General features: G+C 43.1%; 1 protein-coding gene across 2 annotated transcripts in view; it reads right to left on the bottom strand.

Moving 5' to 3' along the window:
- The window catches only part of acvr2aa (activin A receptor type 2Aa), a 199,655-nt gene that overhangs the window by 73,627 nt on the left and 104,463 nt on the right, over positions 1 to 21,565 (bottom strand). The window lies entirely within an intron of this gene.

Raw genomic sequence — 21,565 nt, 5'->3', positions numbered from 1 at the left:
TGGCAAGTAAAACACACAAGAAAAAACTTGTCATGATTAACAAATTCAAGCCAATTTAATGGTCAACATGCAACTCTGACACACACGCTCACTCTCTCTCTCTCTCACACACACACACACACTCACACACTCTCACCCCCCCCAAAGAACCAGCGCGAGCAGGGCCCGCTAGCCTTGGGACGTAATTCGCCCCAAGGCGAGCCGCGGCGCTCCGCTTAGGTTTCGTTTCTATCCCAACTTTGGACGCTCGTAGTTCGGGCAGCGGAGGTCCCAGTATCCCCAAACTTGACAGCCAGAGACCTCTGCCCTCTCCCCAAAGAACGAAATCGCTGAACAAATGTCTCACAGTCTTATGTCCAACGTCTGTAGCAACCTCTTTCTCCAACCATTCCCAGCAGGACTTGTTTTTCACTATTCTGTCGATTTCTTTAACTCGATTTGCATCTTTACGCTCGATCACGGAGGCTGCCATCTTTCAACTCTTTGTTTGAAGCGAGCTTACGTACAGCTAACAAGCGCGTTCACTGGTTGTTACAGAGCGATGGGCCAATCACGTACCTCGTTTCATCTCAATGACGTAATTGCGTAAATGACGTAATTACGTCAATGAAATGAAACGAGGTACGTGATTGGCCCATCGCTCTGTAACAACCAATGAACGCGCTCGCTTCAAACAAAGAGTTGAAAGATGGCAGCCTCCGTGATCGAGGCGTAAAGATGCAAATCCGAGGCTGCCATCTTTCAAACAACATCGGAACGAATAGGATACGAATGTGGATTTGAGGGAAAAATCGGAAACTTTTTTTTTTTCAAGTTTTGAGGTGAAAAAAAGCGGAATTCCGCGAATTCGCGGAAAAATCACATCCCTGCCCTATGTCCACATTTTCATATGGGTTCAACAATATTTACTGTTCATTTCCAATGCAGGAAATGAACTGAGTGCACAACTATCTATCTCTTTTACCATAAATAAAAGTCGTCCCAGGAAAATAAATTCAAGGCCTTTATTTCAGATTAAAGAAAACAGAAACCTCAGAATAAAATAAATAAAGTGCAAACAGAGTGGAATAACTCCTTTTTCTCTGAAATTAAAGCGGTCCCAACCTGAAGAATTGAAGGCCTACGGTTCAAGTAAAAAAAGTCAATTCAGAAAACATGAACTAAAAAGTGCAAACAGAGCGTTGACTTCACATTTTCTCTTCTTTGTTCTTAAAGGGGAAGAAAGGGCAATATATAGAGTAAATATAACGATAAAACACACATTGACGAACCTTATTCAAGACTTACAAAAGTTTTTTGTTCTAAGGTTGGAAAGTTCTAGTGTTTTGAAAGTAGCTCGAGCAAACTATTTCCGCAGTTTGAACAGCCCGCTGTGATATTAATTTTATCCAATCAGAATGCACGTTCATTTTCTCTGCGTAACACTCATGACGTATGTATGTGCCTAGTTGTGTTGGCTCATTGAGGTTGGGAAGGGAGCACTTGCATGTGACGTCACAGCCGATCCAGATTGTGACAGACGCCATCTTGTCGGTCAAACGCCATATTTCCGCCTTCTACTTCTGCTTTTACTTCTACGTTTTCTTCTGGAAAACCCTACTATATACAATTCTACTACAACGGCTGCGGCTACAAGCTCTCCCTACCTGTGCATGGTTTTTATGTTTTTTTGTGTGTATTTTTGCGTGTTGTTCGTCTGTACCGGACTTCAATATCCACTACAACCGTATGGACTTACTGGACATTGGTTTCCAGCAGAAAATGACGGTTTGTAGCGATTTCCATCGCATGCACAACATTCCGGACGAGATAGCGAGACCAGCGGGGTCTCCGTGGATTGTTATCGGAAGCAAAGCGAAGGAGGCGGCGTCGGGAGCGGAAGCAAAAGCGAGGCTGCAGGCAGAGCCGGCCTGTTGACTAAGCTCAGAAAACAGCCACTCAAACCTCCACTGCTAAGCCTCTACCTCTCCAACGCCAGGTCCATGTAAACAAGACGGACGATTTGGAATTACAGCTGGAATTACCTTATTCTATTCTATAATCGGCTGGTCAGTGCTATACTCAATACTTAAGTGACTTACCCGTCCAATGAGGATTCTTGTTTACAAGATGCCACATCTGAGTCGCTGACAAATCCTGAATTTCTGTAGAGATAACTGTCCAGAGATTTATAAGCACGCAGTGCTTCACCACTGAACAGCGAGGGAAAGTTAATGAGGTAATTATACACGTCCGGGTATTCCGCTGGCAGTTCAAAATCCGGTCGTGAAAACTCCGTCCGGTAAGCCATAAGGGTCACTAATCTGTAGATCGTTTATTTTAGACATATATCTAGTTATCTGTTCATTAGAAAAATGAGCCGTGTAGTCCGTCGGTTGAAATTGATCCATTCTGTACATGAGTGCAGCAGTATTCAGCGGCGTTTTTGACCGACAAGATGGCGGTTGTGTACTTTCCGGTCACGTGACTGCAAGATCTCTATAGCACGTGTGAAATACCTGTTTCTGCCTCTTGCGACGATTTCGCAAGTCCACGCCTATCTCATTGCAGCAAATAAATTCTGCTGGACTCGTGAGCAACTCCACGTTACAGTTTCCGCACGAGCACCACGCCGTGTCACCTGCACGCAGACGCTCTGCCCCACGCTCGCCACACCCATGGTCAGCATCAGTCTCATCCTCGCCGTCATCCGAGCTTTCTTCTCTTCTTTCATCACCGGAGTCGAGAGTACCTCTCCTAGGTTCAAATTGGTACCCTTCTAAGCCATAGCCTGCTTGCAGTGTGTCTTGCGGGATCTCTTCGTATGATTCGACAGAGCTGTCGCTTTCACTTGATGCGCCCGACGCCATGATTACACGCTTCTCTCCTAGTGCAGTGGGTAGGGCTGACGTCACGGTCTTTTAAAAATGGCGACTCTTGTGCGGTTTAGCGTACCGACTATTATATTTACAATTACCAAGATATTTCGTTGTTTTCTAGTACATAAATTTGATAGAATACTTAAGAATACGTAACTTTGTCACATCAGCAACTGTATATATTATATTTGGTACCCCTTTAACTCGCGATTAATCGTAATTTAATCGCACATTTTTGTCACATGAAAAACCATTGTAATTCTTTTATCAGCATAAAAAAAAGTGAATGGGCTTGCTTTGTACCAATGTTTTTTTTTTTTTTATTGCAGAGCATAACACGTCTTGTCACAGCCACTGACATCCATAACTCCCATATTAGATGAGAAAACCAAGGGATGAAAAATAAAGTGCATATCACTGTGAAAATAAAAAAAATGTTTTATTTTACTCTTCATTAGTTTCTTTTGAAGAGAAGTATTTGCCATAAAAGAAGAAAAAAAACAGATAACAAAAATGAAAACATTCATCATACGTTCAAAAACGTTCATCATAGTGTGGCACTGTATTCTCTAATTCTCACTGCTTATAACTCTACACCCCCCCGGTGGAGATGAGCTGGGAGACTGAAGACTGAAGGAACAGTATTGAAAAGTATTTTCCAGTCTCACCTGTGAAAGGTAATCCCATGTGATCTCGTGTGGACGGTAAACCTGTTGGTACAGTTAAACGCAGCACATGAATGAGGCGTCTTTATTCTCGGCTACTGTCTAGACGCTATAGACCCCTTTCACTGACGTCACCTAGAGCTGTGCAATATATCGTATTTTTATCACGATATCGATATTGGTGTCAAACGATATCAAAATTCATAATATCGATATGAAACGATTTTTTGTCATTTGTCGAAAGGGACGTGCACAATATTTCTACAATGGCAATAAAACAACAATAACATTGACGTGACAGTAAGGTAAAACGAACCCTTCTGTCCCCTAAGGCACACCGTAGCCTTGCATACGTCATCCATTCTACTCCCGCGATATCTCCGCAACAGTAAAAAATCAGTTCTTCTGTTTTCATACGTGTCGGGTGATTTGATATATTGATTTCTTAATATGTTGTTTGATTTGCTTGCTAATAGTTATAATAATACAATTAACATATATTTACGTCATATTTTTGGATGTGGGACTGGGTAATGTAAAAATGGCATCTACGGAAGAAAACAAGCACAACAATATTAGCACATATCCAGCTTGCTAGCTGTGTTAGATGTGTTAAACCGTGTGGATTTAAGTGGAATAATTGCGAGTCGTCCTGTGGTCAAGGCAGCGTTTTAAGGTAAGGCAATTTGGTTATTAATGTTGCCCGCCGCGGCATGTTTACTTGGGTTCATTTGATTTTGACTTGTGCATCTGCAGCTAGCATCATGCTTTGAAGTAGGTTCTGCTAAGGACGGGTTTATTGCGCGATGTAGACGGACTCAGATGTAATTACATTGTTTTTAAAATTCCGTGCGCTTAAAACGGTGTCCCCCTGCTAATCATGTAGCCCTAATCATGTGTTGCTTTTACTTTTCTTAATGGCGAGTGAAATATCTCTGCAAATGATATTTCAATGCTGACATGCCAAAAAGATAGCGGAGTCCACATTTGGAAGATGAAGGAAGAGAAGCTTATTTTCATGTATGTTAATTCTTAAGGACTTGTCTCTATATTGTGCGTGTTTAATGTTGGTGTCTTAACAACACACAAGCTTACGTTGTAGTGTGTGTGTGTGAGAGAGAGATTTTATCCTTGGCTGGCTACGAGCCAGTGTGGACGTTACGCAGTAATCACTGGTAATAGCAGCGCTGGCTCCATCCTCTGTGATCGGAAATGTTGAGTGAGGAGAACGTGAGCCTTGTGCAGGCTATAGGACCTATGCAAAGTACGCGCTTGCACAGTAAATAGTTTAAGTAAAAGGCGTTTCAGGGTACAACGGGAAGGGTTGACAGGTAGCCTATGAGGCCTGTACTATAAAAATGTGGCCCGGTGCCTCAGGTGTTGATGATCAGGGCTTTAAAAAAAGGTGTATAAATATCGTTTTAAAAATCGCGATATCGATATTTACTGAAAAAATCGTGATATTGATTTTTTCCAATATCGAGCAGCCCTAACGTCACCCGAAACCCGAAGTAAACAGACCCTGCGCCATTTTGGAAGACCAACAAACTCGTGATTAGGGGGAAATAACGGCAGCGGTATGCAGGGCTTTGAACCAGAATTTTTTTCCTATTGGTTCGTTCCGAACAGAAACGGAATTTTAACGTTTCCGGTTTTGGGTTCCACCATTAAATAGACGTTCCCGAACCGGTTAGAACAAAAAAATTTCGTTCCCGGAACGGTTAATTACGTTCCCTGTCAGCTGTTTAACAAATGGCTATAAAATTATGTCTCTGTCTCATCCAGCTTAAGCCAAATGTAGGCTAATTCTATTACAACCTTCATTAAATAAGACAAGAAATAATTCAAAACAATTATTATTTCAAATGTTGGCGATTTGGATTCTCAGTATGTCTTCCCATCTGCACAAACAGAAAAAGTGCCAAAAATGAAAGATAATTCGTTTAGTGTGTTACCAAAGGCTAGTCAGGCCCTATAGAGGGCTACCGCATGACGTCACCGCGCCGCGAGATTTTGTTAGGCGCCATATTGGAAGACCAAGTACACATCTATGCAAGTACATACATTCATAAAACACACTACACCTGAAATGTAGCCAGGGCCGGTTCTGCCCTAATCTGGACCCGGGTGCAACATCGCGCAACCCCCCCCCCCCCAAAAAAAAAAAACAGTCTAAATCAGGACAGCCATCACATAACTATAACTATAAACATTTTATATCAACTATTTTAACTAAATGGGCTATAATAAATCAGCCTGCAGGCAGCCACGGCGGGCTGCCTCGGAAAAGTAACCATTTGTCCTACCTTAAAACTCGTTTTGCATTTTCTGCCTCCTTTTTTGTATTTTCGACCCTCCGTTTATTTTCTTTCCTTTTCTGAAAACCCGATTTGTGTCCAGACATTTTGTTCTGCTACCAACGAACTAACTCGTCAGGTCTCGTCTCTCGAGCCCGCGATGATTCCCGTGGGAAGGGCAACAACTGATACATTTTTACAAACAGCCAATAGGGAGGCTGCAACGTTCAGGCTCTTCTTTGCTCAGACACTCAGTAATGCACTTACTCACTTATTATCACATGGAGACGTGATAGCAGTCCACCTTCCCGCGCTCTCCATTCAGTCAGCGAACGTCACACAGGAAGTGAACCCCAGCGGGTCATAGAAACTTGCGCAGGAGAAGAATGACTTTTTTATTTGTAGGCTACGGAAACTTTGAGGAACGAAATAAAAACCGGTATTAACCCGTTACCATTATTTTTAATAAGCGTTTCTGTTCCGGAACATAAACAATAATAAAGTTTCTGGTTTCGTTTCTGTTCCATGTGAAATAGAAAAAGTTCCCGGTTTTCGTTTTCATTCCTTGAACTGGTTCAAAGCCCTGGCGGTATGTGAACCCACGAGAATAAAGTGGAGTGGCAAACGACTTAAACAAATCTGAGCTGTTTTATTTATCATTTATTGGCCCAACAGTAGACTTGAAAGAAACCTGTGTGAGACTTGGCAAAAAACTGTGGATATAATGGATAAGTCTGTGCATGATCTGCGGACACTTTGAGGTAAGCAAACGCAAGTATCACTTACTATACTCATCAGTCATAGATTAGTCCAGTACAACATGACCAGCTTGCTTTTTTTTCCATTTGACTGTCGCAAGTTTTTTCAGGCTGGTACAGTCAAAAATTGAAAAAAGTTTTGGCCTACTAAACTAGTCATCGATTCTACTAGTGTATTGATTGGAGTCGACATGAAAACGTTCGGTAAAAACTTTAAACCAGTACAATCTCTTCTTCAAAGTTTCACCAAATGGTTTTATTTATGCAATTTAAAGCTCATAATACTGTATAACTTTGGTCGAGTAAAAACAGGAAGCAAAAACATGGCTGAATCCTGAATGACTCCTATCTGTTTAAATAGGGGACTACATAGGCGGCAGAATGTAGTTTCTTTTTCCCTGCCATGGAAGCGCACTTGTATACCGAGGAGGAAAGCAATTTGCATTACAGCCGTGAGGCGGCTCGGCTCGGTTTTCCCTTTCGGGCGCTCTCGTTTTCTGTTAGAATTTGGTAAAGAAAAAAAAATATATATATATATTATTTACCAGCTTACTGGGTCCATTAACATAAATCTGACGGCTGACAAGGTCGGGATATAAACGAACTTTTGCGTTAAACTGTGTGCTTGGATTCACATAATTTTTTCTGAGTCTTATCATATGGGTCAAACCCATCAATCACAGCCAGTTTCTCCACATACCGTGCCCTTTCTGCAGCTGGTAATGTGCTCACATAACCCGAATTATCATCCATTGTGTCACTTTACTCTCGCTCGTACTTTGTTTTATATTGTGAGTGCATGTACTTGGTCATCCAATATGGCGCCTAACAAAATCTCGCGGCGCGGTGACATCATGTGAAAGGGGTCTATACCAGAGACGGTTGAAGAATCTCCACTTTGCCCCATCCAATATGGCGGCGAGGATGTTTAAACAGTATGTCTATGCCTTTCTCCATCACTCACACGTACACTTATTGAAGCAGCGCGCGACAAGCCTCAACAGGAACTACGGGTGACTCGCAGGGCCAAATTAGAATTTGCGTTAACGGCACAATTTTTTTTAATCGCGATAAATTGAGATCGTGTTAACGCGTTATTATCGCGTTAACTTTGACAGCACTAAATAAAATGCATTATTATTATTATTATTATTATTATATTGACGGTCATGTACACAGACGTGCCTTACATCTTATCCATGAAAGCTTCCTCTCTCTCTCTCTCTCTCTCTCTCTCTGTGTGTGTGTGTAAAACCAGGCAGTCTGTTTAGTAAAAGCACGGTGCTTTTGCCACACGCTACACTTCAGCGTGCCGTGTCGGAGATGGGTTTGAGCCAGGGTAATGGAGATACGGTTTCCTTCCTGCTGCTTCTGTTACAGCCAACTGTAAAACACATCCTATACAGGAGCACTTGAGCACATCCTACTTAAATAAATACCCCTGCATTTATTATAAAAAAAAAAAAAAACGATTCCATCCCCCGTTTCTCAATCTTGTCAGAGAATTGGGATCGCCTCACTCTGGCACGAAAGTGCTCTGACCGCAAGCACACTCAACTCACTGCGCTTGTCCTAAAGGTGAAGTGTGCTTAATGGAATTGTGCGCATCCCAGCGAGCTGCTGCTTTTTAATATCTGGGGCATTCTGTATCGAGTGAGCTGATGCTGAAAATAGGCCCGTGGTTGCGTAAGCTATCGCTGCTGCCGCTGTGAGAGGATACTGAAAAGCCAGCCAGAATCGAAACGTAAATAACCTCATGTCAAATAAAGCATGGAACGCGTTTTCGTTCAAGTTAGACAGGAGACGCTTAACTTGGACAGAGGGAACGTTTCTCAATGCGCCGTGCGTACCATTTCCTGCATTGCTATGCCTTTAAAAACGATAAATACTTGAACTGCCAGAAGGCAGAACATTCTGCAACTACTTTTCCCCCCCGTCATAAAGTATTCAACCTGCACATTCTTTGACATAAAAAGGCACAGTGATAAAATGCTGAATCTCGGCTATGTTCGGAATGACTCACGATTGCTAAATGCCTTGGAGAGTCTTCACATACACGGCGGAGGATTTTAATAAAGTGGTGCTGTACGTTCATCCTTCGGCTAGCATCGAAAACATTTAAAATATTCGACAAACTGATTTTCTCTTCATACGGAGCACATAATAGTCAAGAGTTGTTTCCACAGGTTATAACACATGAGCAAAACACCACAGGCAACCCGTCCACCTGCTTATTCGTGGAGCTGCACTGCAAAAAATATCTTCGCAAGTGAAAATATCTTGAAAACAGTTGAAACGATCAAGCATTTCCTATTAGAAGAGTACAACCACGATTCCAAAAAAGTTGGGACAAAGTACAAATTGTAAATAAAAACGGAATGCAATCATTTACAAATCTCAAAAACTGATATTGTATTCACAATAGAACATAGACAACATATCAAATGTCGAAAGTGAGACATTTTGAAATTTCATGCCAAATATTGGCTCATTTGAAATTTCACGACAGCAACACATCTCAAAAAAGTTGGGACAGGGGCAATAAGAGGCTGGAAAAGTTAAAGGTACAAAAAAGGAACAGCTGGAGGACCAAATTGCAACTCATTAGGTCAATTGGCAATAGGTCATTAACATGACTGGGTATAAAAAGAGCATCTTGGAGTGGCAGCGGCTCTCAGAAGTAAAGATGGGAAGAGGATCACCAATCCCCCTAATTCTGCGCCGACAAATAGTGGAGCAATATCAGAAAGGAGTTCGACAGTGTAAAATTGCAAAGAGTTTGAACATATCATCATCTACAGTGCATAATATCATCAAAAGATTCAGAGAATCTGGAAGAATCTCTGTGCGTAAGGGTCAAGGCCGGAAAACCATACTGGGTGCCCGTGATCTTCGGGCCCTTAGACGGCACTGCATCACATACAGGCATGCTTCTGTATTGGAAATCACAAAATGGGCTCAGGAATATTTCCAGAGAACATCATCTGTGAACACAATTCACCGTGCCATCCGCCGTTGCCAGCTAAAACTCTATAGTTCAAAGAAGAAGCCGTATCTAAACATGATCCAGAAGCGCAGACGTCTTCTCTGGGCCAAGGCTCATTTAAAATGGACTGTGACAAAGTGGAAAACTGTTCTGTGGTCAGACGAATCAAAATTTGAAGTTCTTTATGGAAATCAGGGACGCCGTGTCATTCGGACTAAAGAGGAGAAGGACGACCCAAGTTGTTATCAGCGCTCAGTTCAGAAGCCTGCATCTCTGATGGTATGGGGTTGCATTAGTGCGTGTGGCATGGGCAGCTTACACATCTGGAAAGACACCATCAATGCTGAAAGGTATATCCAGGTTCGAGAGCAACATATGCTCCCATCCAGACGACGTCTCTTTCAGGGAAGACCTTGCATTTTCCAACATGACAATGCCAAACCACATACTGCATCAATTACAGCATCATGGCTGCGTAGAAGAAGGGTCCGGGTACTGAACTGGCCAGCCTGCAGTCCAGATCTTTCACCCATAGAAAACATTTGGCGCATCATAAAACGGAAGATACGACAAAAAAGACCTAAGACAGTTGAGCAACTAGAATCCTACATTAGACAAGAATGGGTTAACATTCCTATCCCTAAACTTGAGCAACTTGTCTCCTCAGTCCCCAGACGTTTACAGACTGTTGTAAAGAGAAAAGGGGATATCTCACAGTGGGAAACATGGCCTTGTCCCAACTTTTTTGAGATGTGTTGTTGTCATGAAATTTAAAATCACCTAATTTTTCTCTTTAAATGATACATTTTCTCCGTTTAAACATTTGATATGTCATCTATGTTCTATTCTGAATACAATATGGAATTTTGAAACTTCCACATCATTGCATTCCGTTTTTATTTACAATTTGTACTTTGTCCCAACTTTCTTGGAATCGGGGTTGTACAAAGACACTAATTCTGACGTTGTTAAACTTAGTTCTGGATTGCAACCAACTTATTCTAAGATGTCTTCTCGAGTAAAACTCTCTGTCCATGCTGCAAGATCATTTCTCCAAGTCATTTTCTCTTCAAATTCAGCTTTTTTTTTTTTTGCAGCACATCTAAATCAGCCAATCACGTAGCGGCAGCGCAAAGCATCACGTCATGCAGATACGGGTCAAGCGCTTCAGATCAAACTTCAGAACGAAGGGAGAAAAACAGGGTTTGCAGTGACAGGATTATAAAGAGTAAAACACTATTTTTATTTTAAAACACCGGAGCTTTTTATTTTATTTTCTCTCCTATATATATATATATATATTTGTGTAGTTTGATGTTTGAGTGTGTTGTCCGCCGGTTGTGGTGTAGCTCCGGACCCAGTTCTGGGCGTCGGTTCCCTCCAGGCCTTGGCTTGCCGTTGGTGCTCCTCGCTATGGACTGCAGTGACCTCGTTGCTCATTTTAACATCGTGGCTGTCCAGCGCTCTGTGCGGCGGTGCTTCTGTGCTCGCTTTTACCCCTTTTCCACCAAATCAGTTCCAGGGCTGGTTCGGGGCCAGTGCTGGTGCTGGTTCACAACTCGTTCAACTTGCGAGCCAGCTGAGAACCAGTTTGCTTTTCCATAGCTCGCGGTGCTAAGCGGAGCCACGTCATTACGTCGCTGTATACGTCAGTTACGTCACTACATTTGCATAAACCTTGGCGCGAATATCGAAGCAACAACAACACGGAAGAAGCAGCAGCAACAACAACAACAACAATAATAATAATAATGGATGACTTCGCGTTTGTACAGCTGCTGCTTCTCGTTGCTTAAAAATGGCGATCTTTCGCGGTCTTGTTATTGTTGTTGGTCTTAACAACTCCGCCCCCCACTGACGTAAGCGGTTCTTTCCTCTGGCCCAGCAGAGAGTTGGTGCTAGCCTGGAACCGGTTTTTCTGGCCCCAGAGCCAGTTCTTTGTCAGTGGAAACAGAAAACCCGGTTCCAAACTAAGCACTGGCCCCGAACCAGCCCTGGAACTGCTTTGGTGGAAAAGGGGCATTTGTGGATCCATGGCGTGATGTTGCGCGGCGGCTGTGCTGGCGGTGTGGGACTTATTTCTGTGCGCCTTTTGGTGGAATTGTAGCTGCTACAGCATTGGAATGACATCCTGACCTCTGTTACCCCTTTTCCACCAAATCAGTTCCAGGGCTGGTTCAGGGCCAGTGCTGGTGCTGGTTCACAACTCGTTCAACTTGCGAGCCAGCTGAGAACCAGTTTGCTTTTCCATAGCTCACGGTGCTAAGGGAAGCCACGTCATTACGTCACTGTATACGTCAGTTACGTCATTGTATACGTCAGTTACGTCGCTACGTTTGCATAAACCTTGGCGCGAATATCGAAGCAAAAACAACACGGAAGAAGCAGCAGCAACAACAATAATAATAATGGATGACTTCACGTTTGTACAGCTGCTGCTTCTCGTCGCTTAAAAATGGCGATCTTTCGCGGTCTTCTTATTGTTGTTGGTCTTAACAACTCCGCCCCCCCGCTGACGTAAGCGTTTCTTTCCTCTGGCCCAGCAGAGAGTTGGTGCTAGCCTGGAACCGGTTTTTCTGGCCCCAGAGCCAGTTCTTTGTCCGTGGAAACAGAAAACCCGGTTCCAAACTAAGCACTGGCCCCGAACCAGCCCTGGAACTGCTTTGGTGGAAAAGGGGCATGTGTGGTGGACTTTTTTTTTCTTTCTTTCTTTTCCCTATAATTGTAACGCGACCTTGGGCTTTGACAAAGGCGCTATATAAAATGAACTCATTATTTACAACCGTGGTGAGCAGAAAAGCATCTCAGAATGGACAACAGGTGAACAGTGGACTTCTGGTACTGTAGATGATCTGCCTCAAGGTTTGGCATGTTCCGAGATGCTTTTCTGCTCGCTGCGGTTGTAAAGAGTGCTTATCTGAACTGCCCTAGCCTTCTTGTCAATTCAAAGCAATCTGATGCAAGCATGGATTGAACTGACTCTTGACCCGTATCTGCATGATTTGCATTGTGTATTGTGCTGCTGCCACATTGTTGGCTCACTGGATATTCGCATGAATGAGCAGGTGGCAGGTGTTCGCACAAAGGCCCACTTTCAGCTGCTGACTTGACTGAAGTTTATATGAAATAAATGCAGCTATTACAGCAAAATGTTCACGTTGACGTGACACTTGCTTTTAGCCAAGCTTCACAAATAAAATGGGCAGTAGCTTTGCTAGCCAAACTACTGACCAAGTAGTTTAGTTATGACCCATTACATTACAGGTAGTTAGTAGACGCTCTTATCCAGAGCGACGTACAACATACCCGGAGCAGCTGGGGATTAGCTGCCTTGCTCGATGGCACTTCAGCCATTCCTGCTGGTCTAGGGAATCAAACCAGCGACCTTTTGGTCCCCTGCTTCTCTAACCATCAGGCCGTGGCTTCCCAACCCCACTAATTATTATTATTATTTTAATGAACGGGCACAAGTTCCTGCAGTAACACTCCAAAATTTTGTATCAAGGCCGCGGTGGTCAGGTGTCGACATACTAGTTTTCCCACAAAGCCGACGCAAGCGTTTCAGATTAACGTGTACTTTTCGTGCACGACTGACAGCGAGCCTTTATAAGCTCAGAAAGACATGAGCTGTCCTATCAGTTTACACAAGAAGCACCGTGTGACCCTTTCCTTTCTTTCTTGTACAACATTAAATCACAGCTGATACCATCTCGAAATGAAGATGAAATCTAAAACCCAACTAATGGAGGCTGTGCCATACTGGTCGGACCAGTTTCTGGCAAAGAAAATGTTTTGCCCATAATTTGCATAAGTAAAGAAATGCACGGGGGCACGATGGTGAGTGTGTCGTGAGAAAAGAGCTGCTACGCTCAGTACATGAAAACGTTTCTGAAACATAGCTCTTCAAGCGTGAGCCAAAAGTCTAAACGAAGTCGGTCCCTTTATATTATAGAGTACGGGATTACAGCACACAGAGGCGGTATCTGGAAGGGATTAAATTCTCTGGTCATGCTTGGAATAACTAATTTTACACCTCTCTTCTGAGGTCAAACTCCGGAGGGCAATTTCTGTAGGATGAGCGAGTTTCCACGGAACTGTTTATGGTCCAAACACCGATATTTGCATCATACGATGGAGTGATTTGAATATAGAGAACATTACTGTATAATTAACAATTACGCCTAATGTTAGGTGATTAAACCGGTGCAGCTTTTCGTTCATTTAATTTCAAGAAAACTAAACATCGCATTGCTGATTTCTCGATTCAGGAAGCGTTTAATATACACTCACTGGCTACTTTAACAGGAACTTGTTCTTGATTCTAAGATTTCTGTTCTTGGTCGCAGGAGTGGAACCCAATGTGGTCTTGGTTGCATGCTGAGATGCTTTTCTCCTCACCCACGGTTGTAAAGACTGATTATACGAGTTACTATATCCATCCATTATCTGTAACCGCTTATCTCGTGCAGGGTTGCGGGCGAGCTGGAGCCTATCCCAGCTGACGATGGGCGAGACACACCCTGGACAAGTCACCGGTGCTGACATACAGAGACAAACAACCATTCACACCTACGGTCAATTTAGAGTCACCAGTTAACCTAACCTGCATGTCTTTGGACTGTGGGGGAAACCGGAGCACCCGGAGGAAACCCACGCGGACACGGGGAGAGAGAACATGCAAACTCCGCACAGAAAGGCCCTCGCCGGCCCCGGGGCTCGAACCCGGACCTTCTTGCTGTGAGGCGACAGCGCTAACCACTACACCACCGTACCGCCCTTCCTGGTAAAAACGCTCGACCCAGTCTGTCATTTCCCTCTGACCTCTCTTATCAACAACGCGTTTGTTTCCACCCACAGAACTGTCGCTCACTCGACTCAATGTTTTTTGTTTTTTGCACCGCTCTTTGTAGAGACTGTTGTGTGTGAAAACCCCAGGAGATCAGCAGCACTTTCTGAAATACTCAAACCAGTCCACGTGACTCAAACCGGCACCCACAGTGCCACAATGAAAGAAAGCCACGGTTTTTCCCGTTCTGATGTTCGAGGTGAACGTCAACTGAAGATTTTTTTCGGCATGATTTTATGCACTGTCGAGGGATTGGCTGATTGGAGAACTGCATCAAAACTGGCAGCAGGTGGACGGGTGTTCCTAATAAAGTGCCCGGCGAGTGTAGATGTAGTATATGCGCTATGGTAGGGATTAGGGATGGCGAAAACTAAAAAAAAATCTTGACCGACCACCGAGCCTCATTAGCCGGTTAAAGTCGGTTAACCTATGAGTTTAAACAGGGATGCAAACGGCGCGCCTTTTTCACGGCTCGTGCAGATCCGATTTTTTTAGGGGGGGCGTTGGAGTGTCTGAATAATTTCATCAGAGTAAATTCTGTATTAAAATTCCTACATAAGCAAATGCCGTTACAGTCCATGATTCAGCCGTGAAAAAGTCGGCATCTGCGCCTTTAGTTTGTGTGGAGAGATATGATCTGCAATAACGTGCATTGTTGGCTACAGACCGAAACATACTTTCAGAATGCACTGGCCAAGGCAGGACTAAACTCCATGTGCCTTCTAATAATAATTTAAAAAAAAACAGAATAGCAATTTGTAAGCTAAAAACCCTGTGTCTACACTTTTCTTTCGCCGAGTGGCAGCCAATGTTGCCAGATATTGCTGACATTTTCCAGCCCAAAATATGTTCAAAACCCGCCAAAATCCACGGGAAACCGCCCAATCTGGCAACACTGGTGGCAGCTGTGTTCAACTGGGGCGGGACATGACTGAATGGGTGCTTCTGATTTGTCAGCTGTCTTTAACTGGGGCGGGACATGACTGAATGGGTGTTTCTGATTTGTCAGCTGTCTTTAACTGGGGCGAGAGGGCGGGACATGACTAAATGGGTGTTTCTGATTTGTCAGCTGTCGTCCTTACACCGCATGGCACGCCCCAAGCGTTTACAACACAGAATTCCAGGTTCTCCGCTCCAAAATCGGCAGCTTCAAAACGACTGATGTTTTTTTTTCACCGACAACCAAAAAAAAATTAACCGGTTAACGTTGATTCGGTCAACCATCGGTCAAACGGTCATCGGTTAACATCCCTAGTAGGGATAAGCGAGAACAGCATTATCTGTATCTGTTAACCATATGAATTATCTGTATCCGTATCTGTACTCGGAATAGGCGGGATTTAACCCGGAAGTGGGTCTGGTTGTCTTGAAACGGGTGGGACTTTAACCAGTATGTTATTTTAAGCATGCAATTGATATGGGTTGATCAGAAATTGTTATATTTATTGCTGATTAGAAAACTATTTACAGGACAGCGTCAGCATTGAGCTGCAGATCAGTGGTTTTGATCACGATCGCAAACGAACTATTTACAGAACAAGCTTTGCAACAATGAATACAACACATGCGGTTGCAATTATGAAATGAAATGTAATGAACAAGAGTTTTCATACTCAACATAACTTTTTTTAACTTTTAATTTTTTTATGATCAGTGTGATTTAAAAAAATTTTTTTTGGTTCTTTTTTTTTTTTTAATTTCCACACCAGGCGTGTGTGTGTGAGAAGCTTAATTTGTAATATTATTTATACCACTGCTACCTAGAAAGTGTCAGACACTCAGTGCGTGAAGTAAAATAAAACTGGTTAGAGCCAACTGACGGTTTAAAAAGAAAAAAAAAAAACTCCGACGACCGGCAGAGAGAGAGAGAGAGAGAGAGAGAGAGAGAGAGAGTGTGTGTGTGTGTGTGTGTGTGTGTAGCTTAATTTGTAATACTTATACCACTACTACCTTTATTTTTACATGAATTACAGCAAGAAAGTGTCAGACACTCAATGCTTGAAGTAAAAAAAAAAAAACAAGTTTTTAACCGACGGTTAAAAAAAGAAAAAAAAAATCTCCGACAGGCAGAGACGCAAACCCACGTTTACCAGAACTCTACTGGTTATAAGTACGTACAAACTGAAATAAAAACAAACTTGAAGCTGAAGAAACCCGAAACATCAACGGAAAAGAGCCGCGAACCGGAGAGACAGAGCGCTGTTCTCTGTGCGAGTGAGCAGAGCGGTGTGTGTAGGGGAGGGGTGCTGTGACGCTGTGTGAGGATTTTCATTCAGTCCGAGCACAGATATTGACTCGTATTACTCGTATAATACTCGTACTCGGCAAAAGTGCTTTATCCGTACCGGATACTCGTTTCAGCCGAGTATCCGGCTCAACTCTACGCTACGGCATCTAGTACTGGTCAGATAACTTCCGCCAATACCTGCAGGCAAACTCGCAGAGATATCGAGAATAACCGGGTCTGTAATTTTCTCAGGGAAAGATGTAGAAAAACAGTGACACGACCAATTTGGGTGGAAATAATGTAATTACTCCGGGTCCTGATGCAAATCTAATTCCATTTGAATTTTTAATATCTTTAAAATCTTTGCTAAAACACTATATTTAATTGCTTAATGGGGGGAAAAATATAACAGCGTGCGAACTGCTAACTATCACAATAACCCTTCTATTTTCTTCCAAGGAATCAACAGCGGTTAGTTCGTGTGAAAACGCTACCTCACCAGGACGGGTGACTGATTTGACATTTCTGGAACAAGGAAGCACGGAGGTTAAAAAGAACAAAACAATCAAACCCACCAACAAGTAGCAGGTTGAGAAATGCGGTCAGAGGTGAAAGGTGTGCTGCGAAATGACTCGACGAGGAGCAAAAACCCAAGCATTTATTACCGGATGCCATTAGATCTCCTGATAGGCCTTGTTTATTGCTGGAGTAAAGTTCTGATGAATAATAAAAGGGTATTCAGGGTTTAGTTCTGCAAACCGACTAGTGTTGTGTTTGTCATCAAGTCAGTCAATTTTATCTGTACAGCGCTTTTAACACTGCCGCAAAGCAGCTTTACAGAAAAATATCAAATTTTAAACATATACCGTGGTGTGAAAAAGTGTTTGCCCCTTCCTGATTTCTTATTTTTTTGCAAGTTTGTCACATCAAACAAATTTAAATATTAGACAAAGATAACACAAAATGCAGTTTTTAAATGAAGGTTTTTATTATTAAGGGGAAAAAAATTCAAACCGACATGACCCTGTGTGAAAAAGTGATCCCCCCCCACCCGGTAAAAACATAAATTAACTGTGATTTATCACAGCTTTGGAAAGCTGAGTTCTATTTCTCTCGCCACACCCAGGCCTGATTACTGCCGCACCTGTTCTCAGTCAAGAAATCACTTAAATAAGACCTGCCTGACAAAGTGAAGTACAACCCCGATTCCAAAAAAGTTGGGACAAAGTACAAATTGTAAATAAAAACGGAATGCAATAATTTACAAATCTCAAAAACTGATATTGTATTCACAATAGAACATAGACAACATATCAAATGTCGAAAGTGAGACATTTTGAAATTTCATGCCAAATATTGGCTCATTTGAAATTTCATGACAGTGACACATCTCAAAAAAGTTGGGACAGGGGCAATAAGAGGCTGGAAAAGTTAAAGGTACAAAAAAGGAACAGCTGGAGGACCAAATTGCAACTCATTAGGTCAATTGGCAATAGGTCATTAACATGACTGGGTATAAAAAGAGCATCTTGGAGTGGCAGCGGCTCTCAGAAGTAAAGATGGGAAGAATCAAAATTTGAAGTTCTTTATGGAAATCAGGGACGCCGTGTCATTCAGACTAAAGAGGAGAAGGATGACCCAAGTTGTTATCAGCGCTCAGTTCAGAAGCCTGCATCTCTGATGGTATGGGGTTGCATTAGTGCGTGTGGCATGGGCAGCTTACACATCTGGAAAGACACCATCAATGCTGAAAGGTATATCCAGGTTCTAGAGCAACATATGCTCCCATCCAGACGACGTCTCTTTCAGGGAAGACCTTGCATTTTCCAACATGACAATGCCAAACCACATACTGCATCAATTACAGCATCATGGCTGCATAGAAGAAGGGTCCGGGTACTGAACTGGCCAGCCTGCAGTCCAGATCTTTCACCCATAGAAAACATTTGGCGCATCATAAAACGGAAGATACGACAAAAAAGACCTAAGACAGTTGAGCAACTAGAATCCTACATTAGACAAGAATGGGTTAACATTCCTATCCCTAAACTTGAGCAACTTGTCTCCTCAGTCCCCAGACGTTTACAGACTGTTGTAAAGAGAAAAGGGGATATCTCACAGTGGTAAACATGGCCTTGTCCCAACTTTTTTGAGATGTGTTGCTGTCATGAAATTTAAAATCACCTAATTTTTCTCTTTAAATGAGACATTTTCTCAGTTTAAACAGTTGATATGTCATCTATGTTCTATTCTGAATAAAATATGGAATTTTGAAACTTTCACATCATTGCATTCCGTTTTTATTTGCAATTTGTACTTTGTCCCAACTTTTTTGGAATCGGGGTTGTAGACCAAAAGATCCTTAAAAGCTAGACATCAAGCTGTGATCCTAAGAAATTCAGGAACAAATGAGAGAAAAAGTAATTGAGATCTATCAGTCTGGAAAAGGTCATAAAGCCATTTCTAAAGCTTTGGGACTCCAGCGAAGCACAGTGAGAGCCATTATCCACAAATGGCGACAACATGGAACAGTGGTGAACCTTCCCGGCCGACCAAAATTACTCCAAGAGCGCAGCGACGACTCATCCAAGAGGTCACAAAAGACCCCACAACAACATCCAAAGAACTGCAGGCGTCGCTTGCCTCAGTTAAGGTCAGTGTTCATGACTCCACCGTAAGAAAGAGACCGGGCAAAAATGTTCCAAAACGAAAACCACTGTTCAGCAAAAAGAACATAAAGGCTCATCTCAGTTTTGCCAGAAAACATCTTGATGATCCCCAAGACTTTTGGGAAAATACTCTGTGGACTGACGAGACAAAAGTTGAACTTTTTGGAAGGTGTATGTCCCGTTACATCTGGCGTAAAAGTAACAGCATTTCAGAAAAGGAACACCATACCAACAGTAAAACATGGTGGTGGTAGTGTGATGGTCTGGGGCTGTTTTGCTCGGCCTTGAATACTGACCTCGACCCAGAGGGCCTCGCTCAGTACTTTCAAGACCTCGGTCACGCTATTTCACCATACGGACCTCCCAGCTGCTAAATAACACATATAATCTTTATGTTTCAAGAATTATTATTACAGCATGTTTCACAAATTGATACTGCCATTTCGCCAGTATGTTTACATTCTAAAGCCCGGCGCACACGGGCGAGTTTCTGTCGCTTGGTCGTGCGACTTTGTGACGCAAGCGAAAAACTGCTTCGTGTGCGGATATTTGCGATGGCGATTTTTTTGTTGCTTGCGACAGATCGCAGGTATCAAACATGATTGATATTCTGCCACAAAAAAAAAAACAAATCGCCAGTCGCTGACTTGTTGCAGAGATATCGTCGCGTGTGCGTGTCTTTGCTTTGTGATAACGAAGCGATCGCTTCCAAAGGCCAAGCCGATCCCCGCCCACGAAGTAGTCACGTGATTTCCATGTGACTTGCATCCCCCTCCCCGAATCGCCCGCTGGTCGTAGATAACGCGCACACGCAGCTACCCGAGAGGGGAAACTTGCATCCAAAAAGTCGCAATACGCTTTCGACGAAAAGTCGCCGGTGTGCGCCAGGCTTAAGCGGAAATGATTTTGTCGGATGTTTCAAATTTATCAAAAAAAAGCTCCGTTTCTCAAAACCCAGTGAATGTGGATAGAATAAAACAGGTTTTCCACTCAATCTCGTCGTACACGGCGTATAGCCGACTCAGTGCTACGTGCCCCGTCGGCTATCGGCTCATGTACGACTCGATTGAGTGGAATAACTGTTTAATATACACTCACCGGCCACTTTAATAGGAACTTGTTCTTGGCTGCAGGACTGGGACTCACTGTGGTCTGCTGTTGCATGCTGGGATGCTTTTCGGCTCACCACGGTTATAAAGAGCGATTATACGAGTTACTATATCCTTCCTGGCAAAAAGGCTCAAACCAATCTGACCATTTTCCTCCGACCTCTCTTAGGCGTTCGCAGAACTGTCTCTCACTCAGCTCAGTGTTTTTTGTTTTTCGCACCGTTCTGTATTAACTCTCGAGACTGCTGTGTGTGTGTGAAAACCCCAGGACATCTGCACCAACACTAGGGTGGTCCCGAAATGTATGGGAAACATTTTTTTTTACCAAAACATTCCGACCACCCTACCATTTTTTTAACATAGGCTAAAAGAACGCAACGAGCAAAATTTCAGAAAAATTGGTTAATATTTAGAGGTGCCACACGAGCCATTAACATTAGTTGGTGCGTAGACTGTTGCAGAGAAGATCTCAAACCCCCAAAAAGTCACAGTTCTAGAGGGAATATGCCACTTCTATGAAAAAGAAGAGGCAGGAAGAGTTTATAGACTGATAGAAGGTTAACTTTCATGCACTAAGGGGTTCTTAAACAATGAGCACTGGTTGTAATATGCTGATGAAGTTGTGAATGTTTTCCTTTCTATGTTTTTCAGATGGCGAGCAACAGTAATACAAGTAGTACCGGTGGTGCAAAGCACAAAACCAGAAAGGACAATTACTGTATGTTTGGTTAATTGGTCCCACTTCCAAGGAACTGTCTGGGGTGGGGTTTACATTAGACCGTATCAGCAGATCATCAGATTAACGTTTTTAAAAACGATTAGTGCGCACACAGCAACGCCAATACACGGATACGCTAATCACATGACTAATTCGGCACGTAAGTTGAAATGTGTCAGTGCGGCTCATCGCTTCCTCCTCAGCGGCTGCGCTCCAAATCACTCCGCCCTGAACAGCGAGTGCCCTCTGGAGGGTGCGCACTCACTCCGGCCCTGCGCAGCTCACAGAGCACGCGAGTGAAGCGCACGAGCAGTGATTCGGGACTGAGCCGCTGTGCGCAAGTCACTTACCACTTGCAAGTGGAAGGATGGCAAGCCTAAAGACCATCATAACTACACAATGGGCAGTATTTGCATCAGTATTTGCATCGGT

The sequence above is a fragment of the Neoarius graeffei genome, chromosome 9, assembly GCF_027579695.1.
Source record: "Neoarius graeffei isolate fNeoGra1 chromosome 9, fNeoGra1.pri, whole genome shotgun sequence".
NCBI classification, from domain to species: Eukaryota; Metazoa; Chordata; class Actinopteri; order Siluriformes; family Ariidae; genus Neoarius; species Neoarius graeffei.
This window is presented reverse-complemented; position numbering and strand designations above follow the sequence as displayed.